Source organism: Nicotiana tabacum, chromosome 11, assembly GCF_000715075.1.
Source record: "Nicotiana tabacum cultivar K326 chromosome 11, ASM71507v2, whole genome shotgun sequence".
In the NCBI taxonomy this organism is placed as follows: domain Eukaryota; kingdom Viridiplantae; phylum Streptophyta; class Magnoliopsida; order Solanales; family Solanaceae; genus Nicotiana; species Nicotiana tabacum.
The window spans coordinates 18,642,533-18,658,168 of record NC_134090.1 but is presented as its reverse complement, the minus strand read 5'-3'; positions in this window follow the sequence as shown (position 1 = coordinate 18,658,168).

The following is a 15,636-nucleotide window of genomic DNA, read 5'->3' as shown; positions in this document are numbered from 1 at the left end:
GAAGCTTGATTTCCTTGAAAGCCTGCCCCTGGAGGGTTCCTGTAGGCCCTTGGCGGAGGATAGGCGTTTTGGGGTGGAGGGTATGTGTTCTGTGGAGGTGCATATGCGTTTTGGGGAGCCGGCACACGCCATTGCGGGCGAACCAGAGGCTGAGTGTATGTTTGGGCTTGGTGCACGGAGAAGTGTGGTTCTTGAGGTGGATAGTAGTGTTGTGGCGGGTTGTATGGGTAATTTGGATTGTGGGGTCTAGGTTGGTTGTAGTATGGTTTGTCGGACCTGGACCAACTGCCTGCCTCAACCGTGGCAACTTCTTCTTTCTTTTTCCTCCCCAGCGCACCTCCCGTGCCGCTATGAATAGCCTAAGTTGTTGCCTTAAGCGCTGAGTAATTCAGGATTTTATCAGACCTCAACCCCTCCTCTATCATAACCCCTATTTTTACTACTTCATTGAAGGATTTTCCAACCGTCGTCACCAAGTGACCAAAGTAAGTTGGATCCAGCATTTGCATGAAGTAGTCCACCATTTCCCCCTCTCTCATGGGAGGATCAACCCTGGCTGCCTGTTCTCTCCAGCGGAAACCGAACTCACGAAAGCTCTCCCCAGGCTTCTTTTCGGTCCTCAGTAGCGTGAGACAGTCAGGAACTATCTCGAGATTGTATTGGAAGTGACCTGCGAAAGCCTGCGCTAGATCATCCCAAGTGTACCACCTGCTGGGCTCTTGTCTGGTATACCATTCCAACGCCAATCCACTTAAGCTTTGACCAAAGTAAGCTATCAGTAGCTCATCTTTGCCGCCTGCTCCTCTCATTTTGCTACAAAAGCCCCGTAAATGTGCCATAGGATTACCATGCCCTTCGTATAAGTCAAACTTGGGCATCTTGAACCCTGCTGGGAGTTGGACGTCCAGGAAAGGGCATAGATCCTTGTAGGCCACGCTGACCTGGTTGCCCAATCCGTGCATGCTCCTGAAGGATTGCTCCAGGATTTTGAACTTCCTCATTACCTCATCCTGCTCGTGAACCTTAGCCGGCTTTTCAATCTCCGCTGGGACCTCCAAGTGTGGATTATAAGTATGGGGTTCTGGTGTATTGAATGTGGGTTCAAGGGGATAGTATTGCGCATCGTGAGCCTCTAACAACGGCTCACTAGTTGATCTTTGCAGCGTGGCTGGTGTGGGTCCCATAAAAGCTGGAACATTTGGTGGTGGGAAATGTTGATGGGGTGGTGGAGCTTGGGAATCATAGGGGCTTCCCCCCTGATAATAGTGGTGATTCGGGAGGCTTGTTGAAGGGCCAGGGTGAGGGTATTCCAGCATATGCCCTAGTGTAGGAGTAACGGGTGGTTCCGGGCTCTTTTGTACTTTAGCCAAGGCTAACTGCATCGCGTTCATTTCCAATCTCCTCTCCATCTTCTCCATTGCCTCTTTCAACAACTGGCTTACTGACCTTTCTTCCTCGACACTGTTTTCTAAAGTAGTCATGATTATTGGTACAGGTCCTTTGGATCTGGTTTGATAATGATGTGATGCCAGAACGCTTTAACAACTAACTGTCTGGTATTTTTGGAAAACAACAAACTTGTTAGCGTTAGAGTTTAACAGATTTGGTAATTGCACGTTGGGGATGCAATGTTCCTAAGAAGTTAACCATTTCTAACATGTTTTTGCTTCAACCGCATGCGTCATCCTGGCTTGCTTTATTTGTGCCTTTAAAGTGTTTTGGGAACCTTTTTTTTTTCTCTTTTTCTTTCTTTCTTTTTTTTCTTTTTCTTTCTTTTTTAGTGGTGGTCGAATCTTATGTGGATTGCCTACGTATCACGTCCCCGCGTGAATCAGACCGGGCATAGTTCTGCCACAAAGTAAAGACACAAAATTCTTTTGGAATCATTCAATTCATCCCCAAAATTTGCTATTACAAGCTACTTATTTTAAACAAAGAACAGCCAAATACAGATTCCAACATTCTTAACCTGACTCGATAATAAAAAAAACAACATATGGGAAGATAACGGACCCATAAAGTCAACAGACAAGACTCTAACTAGGGATACATTAAAGATTTCAAATTAGGTGCTCGCGAGGCATCGTTCGGCCTTTCCGCGGGCTTTGCTATAAGACCCCTCTGCAAGCTCTTCAACTCATTCATGATCCGGTGGACGTAGCCCATGATGGAGGCAAGAAGGGTATCACGAGGTATTTGCTCACATGCTAGGCATCTCATGTAGATGTAGTGCCCAATCTCATCAATCCTACCCTGGATGTTATCCCTTTCCCCGAGCAGTTGCTCTATTCGCCGGTTCTTTAGTCCCAATATTTGAGCATTGTCGGCGAGTCGCTCCTGAAACCTCTCCATTTGTTCTTCCATTCTGGCCCTTAAATCATAACAGCGCCTTCTGTCTGCCCGGGCATCTCGGGCTTGTTTAAAGACCCGCTCCTGAAGAGTGGAGTTTGTGTCTCTTAATAGTCCAATACTTATTTCAGAATCCCTTATGACTTGTTGTAGATGTTTTAACCGTGCCATTGTACCTTTTGCCCATCTGACCCGCATTCTTGCTATGCAAGCCTCAGATCTCTCCAAGTCCTCTCGGCTTTTGCTGACTTGATTTCTCAACTCTACTATCAACCTTTCATCGGAGCGACGTTTCTGTCGGTTGTTGTTACTCTTACTGACTTGGCAAATTCGGGCTTTCAGTGCCTGGTTTTCTTTGGTTAATTTATTCTTTTCACCCTGCTCCGAGGTGACTTGCACGCTGTTCTCAAATATAAGCCTTTCAATTTGTCGCTTCAGCTTCCCAATTTCAGCCCGGTAACCTTCTTCTCTCGCTAACCAGCCCCACTGTTCCTGTGAATCATCCGCAAATTATTGGACATGAGCTTTTTTAGCAGGTCTCTGACGAATCTGGAACCTTCTCCCGAACCAAACATCGTACTTTGGGTCTACCCCACCCTTAGCCAGTTCTCGAACCATAGTCTTGGGCTCAAGGAATCTATATTCGTGCCACAACTTTCTAATTTTTCCTTCGGGGAATACGACTCCTGGGCTCAACTCAATGGCGTGCTCGCTTAGATCCTCATCAGTGGGAAATACATGAAATCTTCCTAGCTGGCGCAATACCCGATGAGGAACATATGGTTGGATACTGCATACTCCCATCAAAAGAATATGACATTCCTCGGCTGCCATGTATATTACCTCAGTATGAGGCAACCACCCGAATGCCCATTCAATTTGGTCGGCTGTTGTTGACCTTAATCGTGCAAGCCCGCTTTGACACCTTCAGGGAATACAATGCCTGTCATCCGTTTCTCAAAACCACTGATACAGTTTTTTTGGTCAACCCGTGATTCATGTATCCTACTCGGTGACAGAGGTGTTCTTGCATCCACAGATGGAGTAACAGATTGCATCCCTCGAAGAAATTGCCTCCTTCTCGGCATATAGTTAAAGCTCGGTAGATTTCGGACAAAACCAAAGGGACCACAGTACTATTAGTTGTTTTAATTGCAACATCAGCCATCCCTACAAGGCCTATCTCTATTTTCTTATCTTTGCTGGGACAAACCACGATTCCCAGGAATACTGTTATGAATGCCAAAGTACGTCTCGCCTCCCACTTGTTCCTGTTCCCAGCATGAGTTAGTCAGAGGTTCGGCTCTTCAAAACCCTGAGGAGTACCATACCGTTGATATAAGAATTGGAGAGCGCATCATCCTCTCGACAAATCATCATTTTGCACCTTCCGACTAATGTTTAGCAAATCCAAAAACCCGTGCGGAGATACCGGTCTTGGTGAAAACAAATATTGTCCCCTTAATTTCCCATTCAATCCCGCATATCCTGCAATTTCATCTAGTGTAGGTGAAAGTTCAAAGTCAACAAAACGGAATACATTGCGGGTTGGGTCCCAGAACGGTATTAGAGCCTCGAGGATATCTGTCCTCGGCTTGATATTCAACAGATTGACAAAACCTCCCAAAATTCTTCCCACTATCTCTTTACTATCGTCTTTCAGATAATTCCACCACATGTGGAGTTGCAGAGGGACCTTGCTAAAGACTGAGAACGGTTCATTTTGATTTGTACTCATCCTGCACATTTATTAAGGTGATTAAAGAAGGAAAAACTTTTATTCGACTCAAAACAAAACTATCTATATTCCATTTTTTAATTTTGAAGATGAAGGACTCAGTTTTCAGATACGGCCTTTCAGCACTTCGGAGACGAAGATTTTAAGGTTGTGTAGGTCTACCGGTCAAAAAATGGCCGTTTGTGCAAATTCAGCCTTCCGGCGTCCCTTTCGGGAATACTCGGCTATTTATGGCAAAACAGCCTTACTCGACTTATTTTTCTGATGAAATTAACATTTGACATATTTTGGTTATTTTAGCAGAAGGGGAGGTTGGACCCGATTAGGGTTGCCTACGTATCTCACATCCGGTGAGAATCAAACCGGCGTAGTTCGCCAAATTAAACAAACTATATATATATATATTTTTTAAAAAAACAACATATTTTAGCTTCCCTTGGCAAATAACCTATTTTGAAACAAAAATCAAGACTCTTTTTTATTTTTATTTTTCATGGCAAGACAAACTATTTTGCTTTTCTATTTTTCAACAAACAATAAAACAACCTATTTTTCCCAAACTAACATAAAGACTCTTTTCTTTTTTTCTTTTTCTGCGATCAATTTCCAAAATAAAGACTCTTTTTCTATTTTTCCTTTGCTTTTAGTAAAACAAACTATTAAAAATAAAAAATATATATATTTTTTTTAAAAAAAAAAATTCGGCAGAGTTTCGACACTATTTGGACATTGTTATTTTTTTCAAAGCAGAAGATTAACCTTATACACTGCTATTTTTCTTTCTTTCTTTTTTTTTTTCAAATTTTCCCAATATTCAAAACCGATCAGCATGCAAGTCCAAAGCAAATAAAATGCACAAGCAGTAAGTAGGATGCATCAGGATGGTCTTTTCTACTTCAGGTTACTATTCCTAGGCGGACCCAACCCTTGTGTTGAGTCTCCTAAGTCAAAAATGCACATGATGCAGATAAGCGTTCCTACTAGGGATCCGACATGAAGTTGAGTTATTCTAGGTTCAGAACCTGGGTGTTTGTTCTAGACCTGGCTTACCCGAGCGGACAGTTCGAGCCGAGGGGGAGGCAGCAATCCGGGAATACAGAAGCTTCGCCGGCTTTGCAACTTATCCAAACCTCATTCTAAATTGGGATTTGATGCTATACAGAAAAGAAGTCGCACGAAGTTCACCATTCTTCATCATTCAGAAGACTCAGAGAGGAGATGGGTTTCGGCACAGTTTATATACAGTTCACATAATATCAAAGCGGTAAAAGGCAATCAATTAGCACATTAGGCACATATCATGTAACAAAATCAAACGAAGCCAAATACAACAATTATTCCAAGCTCGAATTCTGAACCCTGAACCAGAGATTCTGGGTTCGTACCCCAGTAGAGTCGTCAGAGCTGTCACACCTCCTTTTTCCGTCCCCCGCAAGGGGTGAAGGAGTTTTTTCCAATTAAAGGACAATCGAAACGGGATTTGTTTATTTATTTTAGAGTCGCCACCTGGGAGGTTTAGGGTGTCCCAAGTCACCAATTTAATCCCGAATCGAGGAAAAGAATGACTCTGTATTACAGTTCGCGAACCAGAAATCCGGATAAGGAATTCTGTTAACCCGGGAGAAGGTGTTAGGCATTCCCGAGTTTCGTGTTCTAGCACGGTCGCTCAACTGTCATGTTTAGCTTATTTATCTGTTTTTACATGTTGTAGCTTATGTGCCAATTTTAACTTTTAACCGCTTTTATTCAATTTATTGAAGAAAATTGAACGTCGTCTGAGACGTGTCTTTGGATTGCGCCGCATGAAATGAACCCGCAATCCTGGACACATTTGATTCGACGTTTTGGGATTTGGATTTGGGTTGCATGAAATGCACACCCGAATTTAAGAAGGTGAGATTATTAAATACGCGCCTAAAGAGCCTATCGCGTTCTTGTTTTTGGGACGGCCGTGAGGTTTGCTAAACGGCTCCTCCCGAAGTCTAAGTAGTTAAAATGTACATTTATTGAGGGCCCCGCAATTTGTACCTTTTTATTTGGCGAGGCTCGTCTCGTTTATTTTTTAAAGGATAATCCTAAAGTGACTACATTTTTTTCTATTAAGTTCGTCCCTAAATACGAAAGAGAAAAAAGTCTTAATTGACTTATATGCTTAGCGAGTTCGGGCTTCCTATTGGTTATTAGGTTTAGACTAGAGGTTAACAGAAAATATGCACTCGAACTCGAAAAATGGAAGATTGTTTCGTGCCTTATTCTATAAAGGAACTATTAAAGCTGAAATTATAATATGCATACGAGGCTGGCCAAACATTAAAGAAAACAGACCAACCATTCTCCAAGTCGATTTGAACTATCATTTGTATGTGATTGAGACTAATGGAATTAAACACGATCCTATTAAAGTCTGCCTTAAATACCAAAACCAATTAGGGGTGAAATCCAAACAGCTAATCCATTAACTATTTGTTCATTCTACCAACTACATAACTAACTATAATTGGAGCTGCAACTGATGGCTACCACTAGCAAAAAAAAAAAAACAGTCCCAATTAAGTGAAAGAGTACATCATGCATTCTTATTGAGTTGCAAAAAATGAAACTATACAAATATTTATCACATAATTGGTTAAACCATAGGTACACCACATGATACATTAATTCCCATAAGCATTTCATTTCACTTGTACACCTCCCAGCTACATCATAGTCTATTCGAAAGTGTACCTGGTATTGAAATAAAAGAAGAAGAGGGTGATGATCAGCGGAGCAGTATGCAACAATCAAAGCAACACAGCCAATAGAACAACCCCAAACTAGTAACAGTAACAGAGACAACCTAATAACAGACCAAAACTCAGTAGCAACTTAAGAAAAACCCAGTAGTAACTTCAGAAAACCAAACAGCAACAACCAGTGTTAACAGCAACCAATAACCAGTGCAGATATTGAGTACTAACAGAACTCCAGCAGAATCAGTAAAAAAAAGAAACCTCAGAAGACCCAATAAAACAGCACCAGCTACAGTCCTGATGTTCAATAGTGCAACAGAAAATACCTCTTTTATCTCTCAAACTACTCTTTTAGCCCTGGAAAATTAGCTCAACTTTCAGCCTATTTCAACTCAATATCTTCTGACTTATGAAGGTTCAGAAAAAACCAGCAGCTAAGGGCTTTTAAAAATTCTCAAATCTCAGTGTTCAACCCCCTTAACTTGATCTAAAAGAGCCTATTTATAGGCAGAAATCAGCAAGCCACCGACTGCCCTTTTTCTATTCTGCCCATACCCCTTAAAACTAATCAAAAATGCCCATCCTCCTGACAGCCCCTATCATGTGTTTTCTGCCCAAAAGGTATGGGCAGCCTATAATATTCAATTACCCCATGCTATCAAGTTTTGTTCCCCACTATTAATGAATAATTGTAGTAATTTAATCACATTTAACTACCCTACTGTCAGCCCTCTTAAACTAACCAATTTGTGAACTTTTCAATCCCCAAACTACCCTGAATCCCCTGGTTATTACTGTTTTACCCTAAGCTTCAGAAACCTGAAGTTTGAACTTATGGAAGTTCAAACTCACCAACTGCCCAAGACTGATTTCTAACTATTTCCTAATTGCACTGCAGCCACAAACCATTCACTGCTAAATTCAAACAATGGTTCGATCAAACATGTGAGGCTATATGAATCAGATTATTCGAACATTCAACCCTGTAAAACTAATCGATGACATTTATCCAATCGACTATACTAGCTATAACATAGAACAAACAATCGATAAACAATAAGACTAAACAGGGCATCAAATGACTTCAGCAGCTTTGCACAAAATAGGGAATCTATATGAATTAACCATTCGACGATATTAATCAAATCGAATATGTATCTTACCACACGCATTTAACAATGGACAAAAGAATAGTCGACTAAATAAAAAGGTCTTATGAAGATGGAGAAAAAAAGAAAATATTAGTAAAATCAACAAATTAACTAAACATGTTAACAAACACAAACAACATTCAAACAAAAACAGAAAGGAAAGAGAAAACTTACCTTGGAAGCTCAACACAAACGACCCAGGCTTGAACTGGATTTGACCATTTGAGGTCGAACAGACTTTAATCGAAGTGTCCTCAACTGCGAACACCTCGATTAAGGTCTATTAGACCCCAACCCTCCGTTTAAACTGGACGGATTCCCAAGGCTTTGGTGTTCTAGGGGTTATACGGTCTGATTTGGGGCTTGAGGGTTTCCGGTTAGATTCGAACCAAACCCAGCTCGGTTTGGTCACGAGTGAGGCCATGGTAGTGACCGATGTGAATATGGGGTTGGTTGGTGTAGATCGGGGTTTTGCTCGAACCTTCAAACGAAGATTCGAGACGATGGGGAATGATTCGAGGCAAGATGCTAACGGATTCGTGTTCAGGGTGGTTGGGTGTATCAGGGGTGTTATTTTGGTGGTCACCGGCGTCGTGGTTGCCGGGTTTACGGCGAGAGTGAGGGGTGGCGGCTAGGGTTTGAAATGGGGATGCTGGGCTTGTCTCTGAGAGAGACGACGGAGGGGGGGTGTTCGGATAGGGGGCAGGGTAAAGGGGTTAGGCTTATATACGTAAGGGGTGGTTTGATCCTGGCCGTTGGATGAAGTGAGATCGATGGCCAGGATCTTTCACTTAATGTGGAACGGTGCCGTTTGGCCTTGGTTGGGGGTCGGTTCGAACCGGGTAATGGGTCGGGTTTGGAATGGGTAGGGAGATGAAATCCTGGTCGTTGGATCGATTTAATCCAACGGCTCCGATTAAATGGGGCCAATACGATGCCGTTTGAGGCATCTCAAAGTTTGACCAAATTGGACCGGATCTGGGGAGGGGGGGTTGTTTTGGGCCTGATTTTGGGTCCAACTAGGGTGGCCCAATTCCGATTTCCTTTATTTTTTGCTCTTTTTTCTTTTACTTTTCTAAAAACTAAAATTCTAAATTAAGTTATAAACTAAATTAACTTATCAAAAATACTAACTAATTCCTAGCAACATTTATCATACAGAATTAAACACCAATTTAAACAAAATTGCAAAATTTGACATTGAATGTTGAAAATGCAAACGATGCATATTTTTGTAATTTTCATTCTTGTAAAACAAACTTAATTACTCCTTATTGTAGAATTAAATCCTGAATGCAAATGTGACATATTTTTGTATTTTTTTTATTAATTTAACAAATAAACATGCATGGACAAATACAAATAATTATCCTAAAATGCCGCGAAAATTCTCAAAATTACACACAAAGGAAAATCGTTTTATTTTGAATTTTTTGGGAGTAATTCTTTCATAGGGCAAAAATCACGTGCTTTCAGACATGTAGTTCAAATACTTGAAAGTATAAAGTCAATGGTATGTGCAATCAGTTTCCGATATCTTATATGTCTAGCATGATATAAAAACTTGATATGCATCTAAAGTCTATTATATGGCTTATATGACTTAACTTATATGAGAATCCATGAAGGATTTAAGTCACTTAAAACATATACAATTCTTGGTCTTGAAGTACCACATCCTAAGTGCAATTTGTGCACATATGTATCTTGCTATAACTATAAGCATGATAATGTGATAGCGAGAATACCTCTATGGAGATATTGAAAAGGCCATTCTACGGAAGTTTATGAAGACATTACATCTCTATCAAGAATGATGATTTCAAGATGCAATATATTCATTCAAGTTAATATGGTTGATTTGTTTATCAAGTCTCTACCAAAGATCGTTTTGAAGATGGTGCACAAGATTGGAATGCAAATGCTTAAAGATGTGAATTGATGCTCTCATCAGGGGGAGTTAATGCGCGTTGCACTCTTTTTTCCTTACAAGATTTTTTCCCATTGGGTTTTCCTTACAAGGTTTTTAACGACGCAACTAAAAAGCGTATTGTTAGATATGTGTACTCCTTTTCCTTTTCTACAATTTTTTTCCCATTGGGTTTTATTTAGTTAAGGTTTTAACGAGGCACATTATCTGTTGAATAGACATTCAAGGGGGAGTGTTATAAATAGAATTCTATTTAAGGTGAATATCTATATTTAGAGAGATTCTAGGGTTCATACTTGGTGGCTAAGTCAGCCTCTCCCTATAAATAGAGGGTTCTATTCCATTGTAATTCATCCCGTATTAATAAGAATTTCCTCTCTCTCTACTTTGCTCTATAATACTCTTCTTCTTTTATTATTTTATAACAGAAATCAAATATGTGATTAGTTTTTAGTCAACTTGAAGTTGGAGTACATTTGAATTCAAATTAGTAACAGTAATTTTACCCAACTTGAAATTAAATAAAGCACATTTAAATGCAATTAAGGTAAACATATAAGGTCATGTTGGATCTGATTAAGCTTGCTCCTTTTGGCACCAAGACTCTATTTATTATCATCATACTCTAATCGAGGTATAATTAATTAAGCTCGTGCATCAAGAATTGTCACATGTGTTTGTGCACGAATTGACTAATTTAAAACATTAATTAACTCATATACTGTCACATTTTCCCTTATTATACACAAAAATCATTCCCCCTAAATATTATCACGGTAAGTTTCTAAATGATGATGAATAAGTCAAGATGGAGGAATATTGTAACAGTAGTAACAAAAGCAAATCAATGCAAATAAGGAAATTAAATCACGCCTTCTAGACCTAGTGAATGGTACGAATTTACTACAAACAGTAATTAAGAAGAAATTAAAGATATGGTGAAAAGGAATGAATAAGAGATATGGAAGAAAAATAAGATAGGTTACGTTGGATGCATTCTTGTCAAAAAATTAAAAAGAGAAATTCTTTAATTTCGTAGCACTTAATACAATACAATGCAGTTACCCAATGAAATTAATAAAAATCATCACTTAATGATTAGGTTTGACTGAAGAGAATTTAGAATACTCGAAATCAAATACAATCAATCATTAGCATACAAAAAAGATGTACATGTGGCAAAGTAAAGACAAAAATAGAAACATCGTTATGCGTGCAAGTATACTTAGAGAAAAGAACCTACAATTTAAATCATTGAGGAAAAGACACATTATTCTCAGAAAATAATACATCAAGTCGCATGTTCCATTTGATGTGACACTATTTTTTTTTTAATTTATTTCAAAAATATATAAATTCTCTTTTTGGAAGTTATTTATTTTTGGCATTCAATTTTACTCTTAATAGATATATGATTTATTGGATTTATTTAATAAAAAATGTTCGTTCTTCTATACAAGAGAAACTAAAAAGACGTGAAATTTCATCACCACTCATTTAGATAATTTTGGTAATATAAATATGTTTGACTTAGATGTTAAAAGTCTTTTTTAATTTCTTAAACTTCATATCCGATCAAACACTTTCACATAAATTGGGACGAAATAATATTTGTATCTATAGTTATATAAGAAATATTTGAGAGATATCTAGGATACATACAATACTGAAGAACTTATTGAAACTTTATCTAAACTTCTCATTTTTTTCCTTTCTAATGCATGTATTTACTTTCTTTTTATTTCCTTGTTGCTTCATTGTCTTTTAAAAATAGTACAAATTTCAGTGCCGAACAAGTTTTGTTGCACCGAAGTCCATCTCCAACGGTATTTTCAATTATATGAGAAAATTTATCCCGAGCTAACGTTTAACCTTTTCATTGGGACTCTACCACCTTACCATTTTGTCACGTTGAACCATTAAGCACTTATAAGCATAATTTCATTGTTCTTTTATTGAACTAATAAATATGAATAAAGCAGCCACTCTCTCTTTATAAAGCAGGGTTAAAGTCTGATTACATATTACCCTCCAAAGATCCTACTTGTGGGATTATACTAGGTTTGTTGTTGTTGTTGTTGTTGAGATCATAAATCATTAGAGGAGAAAAAAGAAAATGAAATCCTTCCAACTATAGATACGAACACGAATAATTTTGGCAAAATTTTTTCAATCATTTTTTTCCAAGAGAGTATGGGATCAGGAACCGGAAGTCGCGATGAACAAAAAAGAATTAAAAGTTGAACAATAAAAAAGATCAGAGATGCCGCTAATTTTGCAACAAGAATGTAAAAACAATAATAGCCTCACATAAGATTCTGATAGTTACCCCGGTTAGTAAAAAATACGTACTCGATATGATAAAGATCCTTGGTCAACTAATGAAATGTCAAGTTAGTTAAAATTACGTATTCGATATATGATAAAGATTTTTGATTGACCAATAAAAAGTTAATAGAGTCACAAAGACGATCAAGCAAAAATCAACTCTTGAAATTTGAAAAGCTGATCAAAAAGGAAAAGCTATGAAGACAGCCGACTCGCAATCAACAAAGAATGAGTCTGATATATATATATACGGAGCAAATATTGGTAGTACTCCTCCAATATATATTAGTCCAAAAAGTGCCCAAGTAATCAAACGGAAGGCCCAAATCACTTTCATCTAGCAAAGATATATTTATGGATATGTAACCCTTAACTCATTATAAACTTGGGAATGCGGTAAATAAATAAAGAATTTATTTAACTAACATGTGATTATCATTTTTACGTCATTGTCCAAGAACATAGAGATGTCAAAGTTTTAGATCCCCTCTTATAGTCCTTAAATGTGATTCAATTTTACGTCATTATCTAAGAAAATACGGTGCAATAAATAGAAGGACATAAATGTAAAAAGAAAAAAAACACGTGACTCCTGGAAAGCCCAAGTTGTATTGAAAGAGTTTGGCACACAAATATATGGTTGACGTGGTAGAGCTATTGTTGCTAAGCTTAATGTTTTTTTTTAAAAAAAATTATGTTAAAAGATGTAAGTTGTTGAGAATGCCAGAATGGCGGGTCGTTCACAAGATAAAGTTAAAAGTTACATTAATAATAAATAAAAATTTGAAAAGAATTATGTATCAATTCTACACCAAAAAGAAAATGGGACCCATAACCATAATTTATTTTTGTTTATTTGATAAGATATATCCGCGCCGTTAATCCGCTATAATTTACATAACAATAATATCCTTTATAACGGCGGCTTAACAAAATTACTGGCCTAAAAACAAATTTAAATAAGAGATTTTTTCTTTTTTATGTATTTTTTATTTATAACGTAATATTTTATAAGATATAAGCCTATAAGTCCACAACAAACATCTATAGTAATATCAAATTTCTATTGTGAAAGAATAAATAAGTTAATAAGATGTTAGCCATGTGTTTGCAACACGTTTCGTTGGATTTTGTTGTAAAACATATTTCTAAGATGATTTGAGTAGCTTAATTCAGATTCAAAAATATTTCTATTGTTAAAAAGTAGACAGTCTTTATATTTTTCTTAATAAAGATTTTGTATTTTGTTTCGACGAAATTTGATATTGTCTAAGCAAAATAACATTAGAAAGTCTATTAACATTTTTGGGGCCCTAAAACAAAGTTTTTACTAGCCTTCCGTTTGAGCCATCCATGATCATCTAACCCATCCAAAAATAATAGCAATATTTTAGTTTTAAAAATAATTATACTTAAATATTATGTTTTAATAAGAAACTCTTATTGCAATAAAAATATTATGGAAGGTTAAGATCACAAATTTTCAAAGTCTTATAATCACGCAAATATTATTATATATTTATAATCACAAATATTTTTATTTTGTAAAACTTCATGCATATTCAAACATTACTACTTAAATTAAAATTAAAATTAAAACTAAGAGAATATTGGCATGGGATTGGATAGTGCTCGATTGACATGCTTGTCATTTACCTTCTTCCCAGTCATTTATCTACAAAGAGTGTAAATTTTTTACTCTTAACAGTTTTGAAGAGTGCCTAGTTTCTTATATGCAAATGAATTACAAGATAAATTAATTATGTAATCGGTCAATAATTTAATTGTTCTTTTATACTAAACTAGTTATGAATTGAATCAGTTAAGATTAGACTAATTTTTCGTTAAAAAATTTTCACCTCCAGATCTAAAAAAGTATAATTATATTATAGAATATAAAATGTCAGAATTTGTTCATACATTACAAATTTTTTTCTTAAAAAATGAGTCTTTAGCTTAAACGATATTAGACATTATTTATAGATTAAACACTAAAATAGCACAAAAATTAAGAAGATGCTTTATGATTACAATGAAGATCACATGTTTACAAGACCGTTTGTGATTTTCAAGTTTCAACGAAATATTGTACTATGCAAATTTTAAATTAGTGGTCTTCAGTTACAAAGATAATTATTTAGGGCCCATTAATTATTTACTCAAAGTTTTGGTTCATTATGTTAATTAAGTTAACTATGGTTCTACAACAAGAGAGAATAAAGTTTTAGTTAACTTATAATTACCTATATTATTCAATTGGTGAGAAAGAAAAATTACATCTAACCAATTACATCGCATATATAGGTCTCAAGTACTAGTCATTTTGTCGAATTTAATTTAATTTAAAATAATTGACATCTTAAGAAAAAGTCATTTATTATTTTCCTCTGAATCTATTGATTTTTTTTGTTTCTAATAGTGAGGTTTTATTTAACTGATATGTTTAATTGAAGATATATGTCAATACAATTACTTTTATGATTAAGAATATTAGTAAGAATGGTTATCTTTTTCATCGTAATTAATCATCTAACAAATTTTAAACGTAACAACTTTATATAAGTTAGCTTCTCTAATCAAATTGTGTCACATAAATAAAAATAGACGGATTTAACTTCCCTTAATGATCCCTTCTTTTTCTTTCACCATGTGCTTATACGTTCTTTCTTACATGTTTGGCTTTTCATTAATAGTCTCACCAATATGTGACATCTAGGGTTTTGTTCTAATATTATAATCTCATTTTCGACTTTAAATTAAAGCACATTTGAATTCTAATAACTGATACAGTTAAATTTTTCTATAACAGTCCCACCTGTTTCAATATTTTTTGTCTTCCATAGTAAAGTATTGTTATATAAAACATATATTTTAACATGTATAACATGAAAAATTGGTTTCAATGTGTTGGATATTAGGTTTGGGTCGCGGGTCACCCATTGGACTGACCCGACCCATTTTAGAAGAGATTAAACTTAAGGAGGTTACTAACAGATGTTTTATACCTCCTAAAAACTACTGCACATTATAGAGAGAAGTGGGAACACGTAGTGATGGTTTTTCATCGGTAGTTTTTTCCTCTATTCCTCTTCTATATATCTCTATTGCATAAGAATTCTCAAGTGCGTAAAATTTTTTCTCTTCTTCTCTCAAAACACACGTAAAAAAGAGGGAAGACTTTAGTTTGTGAAATAAACTTTGTTTCCTAGTGATTCAAAGTAGATTTGGGGCAATATCTTGTTAGCAATTGCAACAATTTTGCTGCATAACAAGACGCACAATTTATTGTTCTTGCTCCTTAGTTCGATTAACAATGGTATCAGAGCCTTTAAAGTGTGTTCTATTGAGATGAATACACTATTAATTTTAATCACTGTCAATGCTGATTAATAGAGAGTTCCAATATGTTTG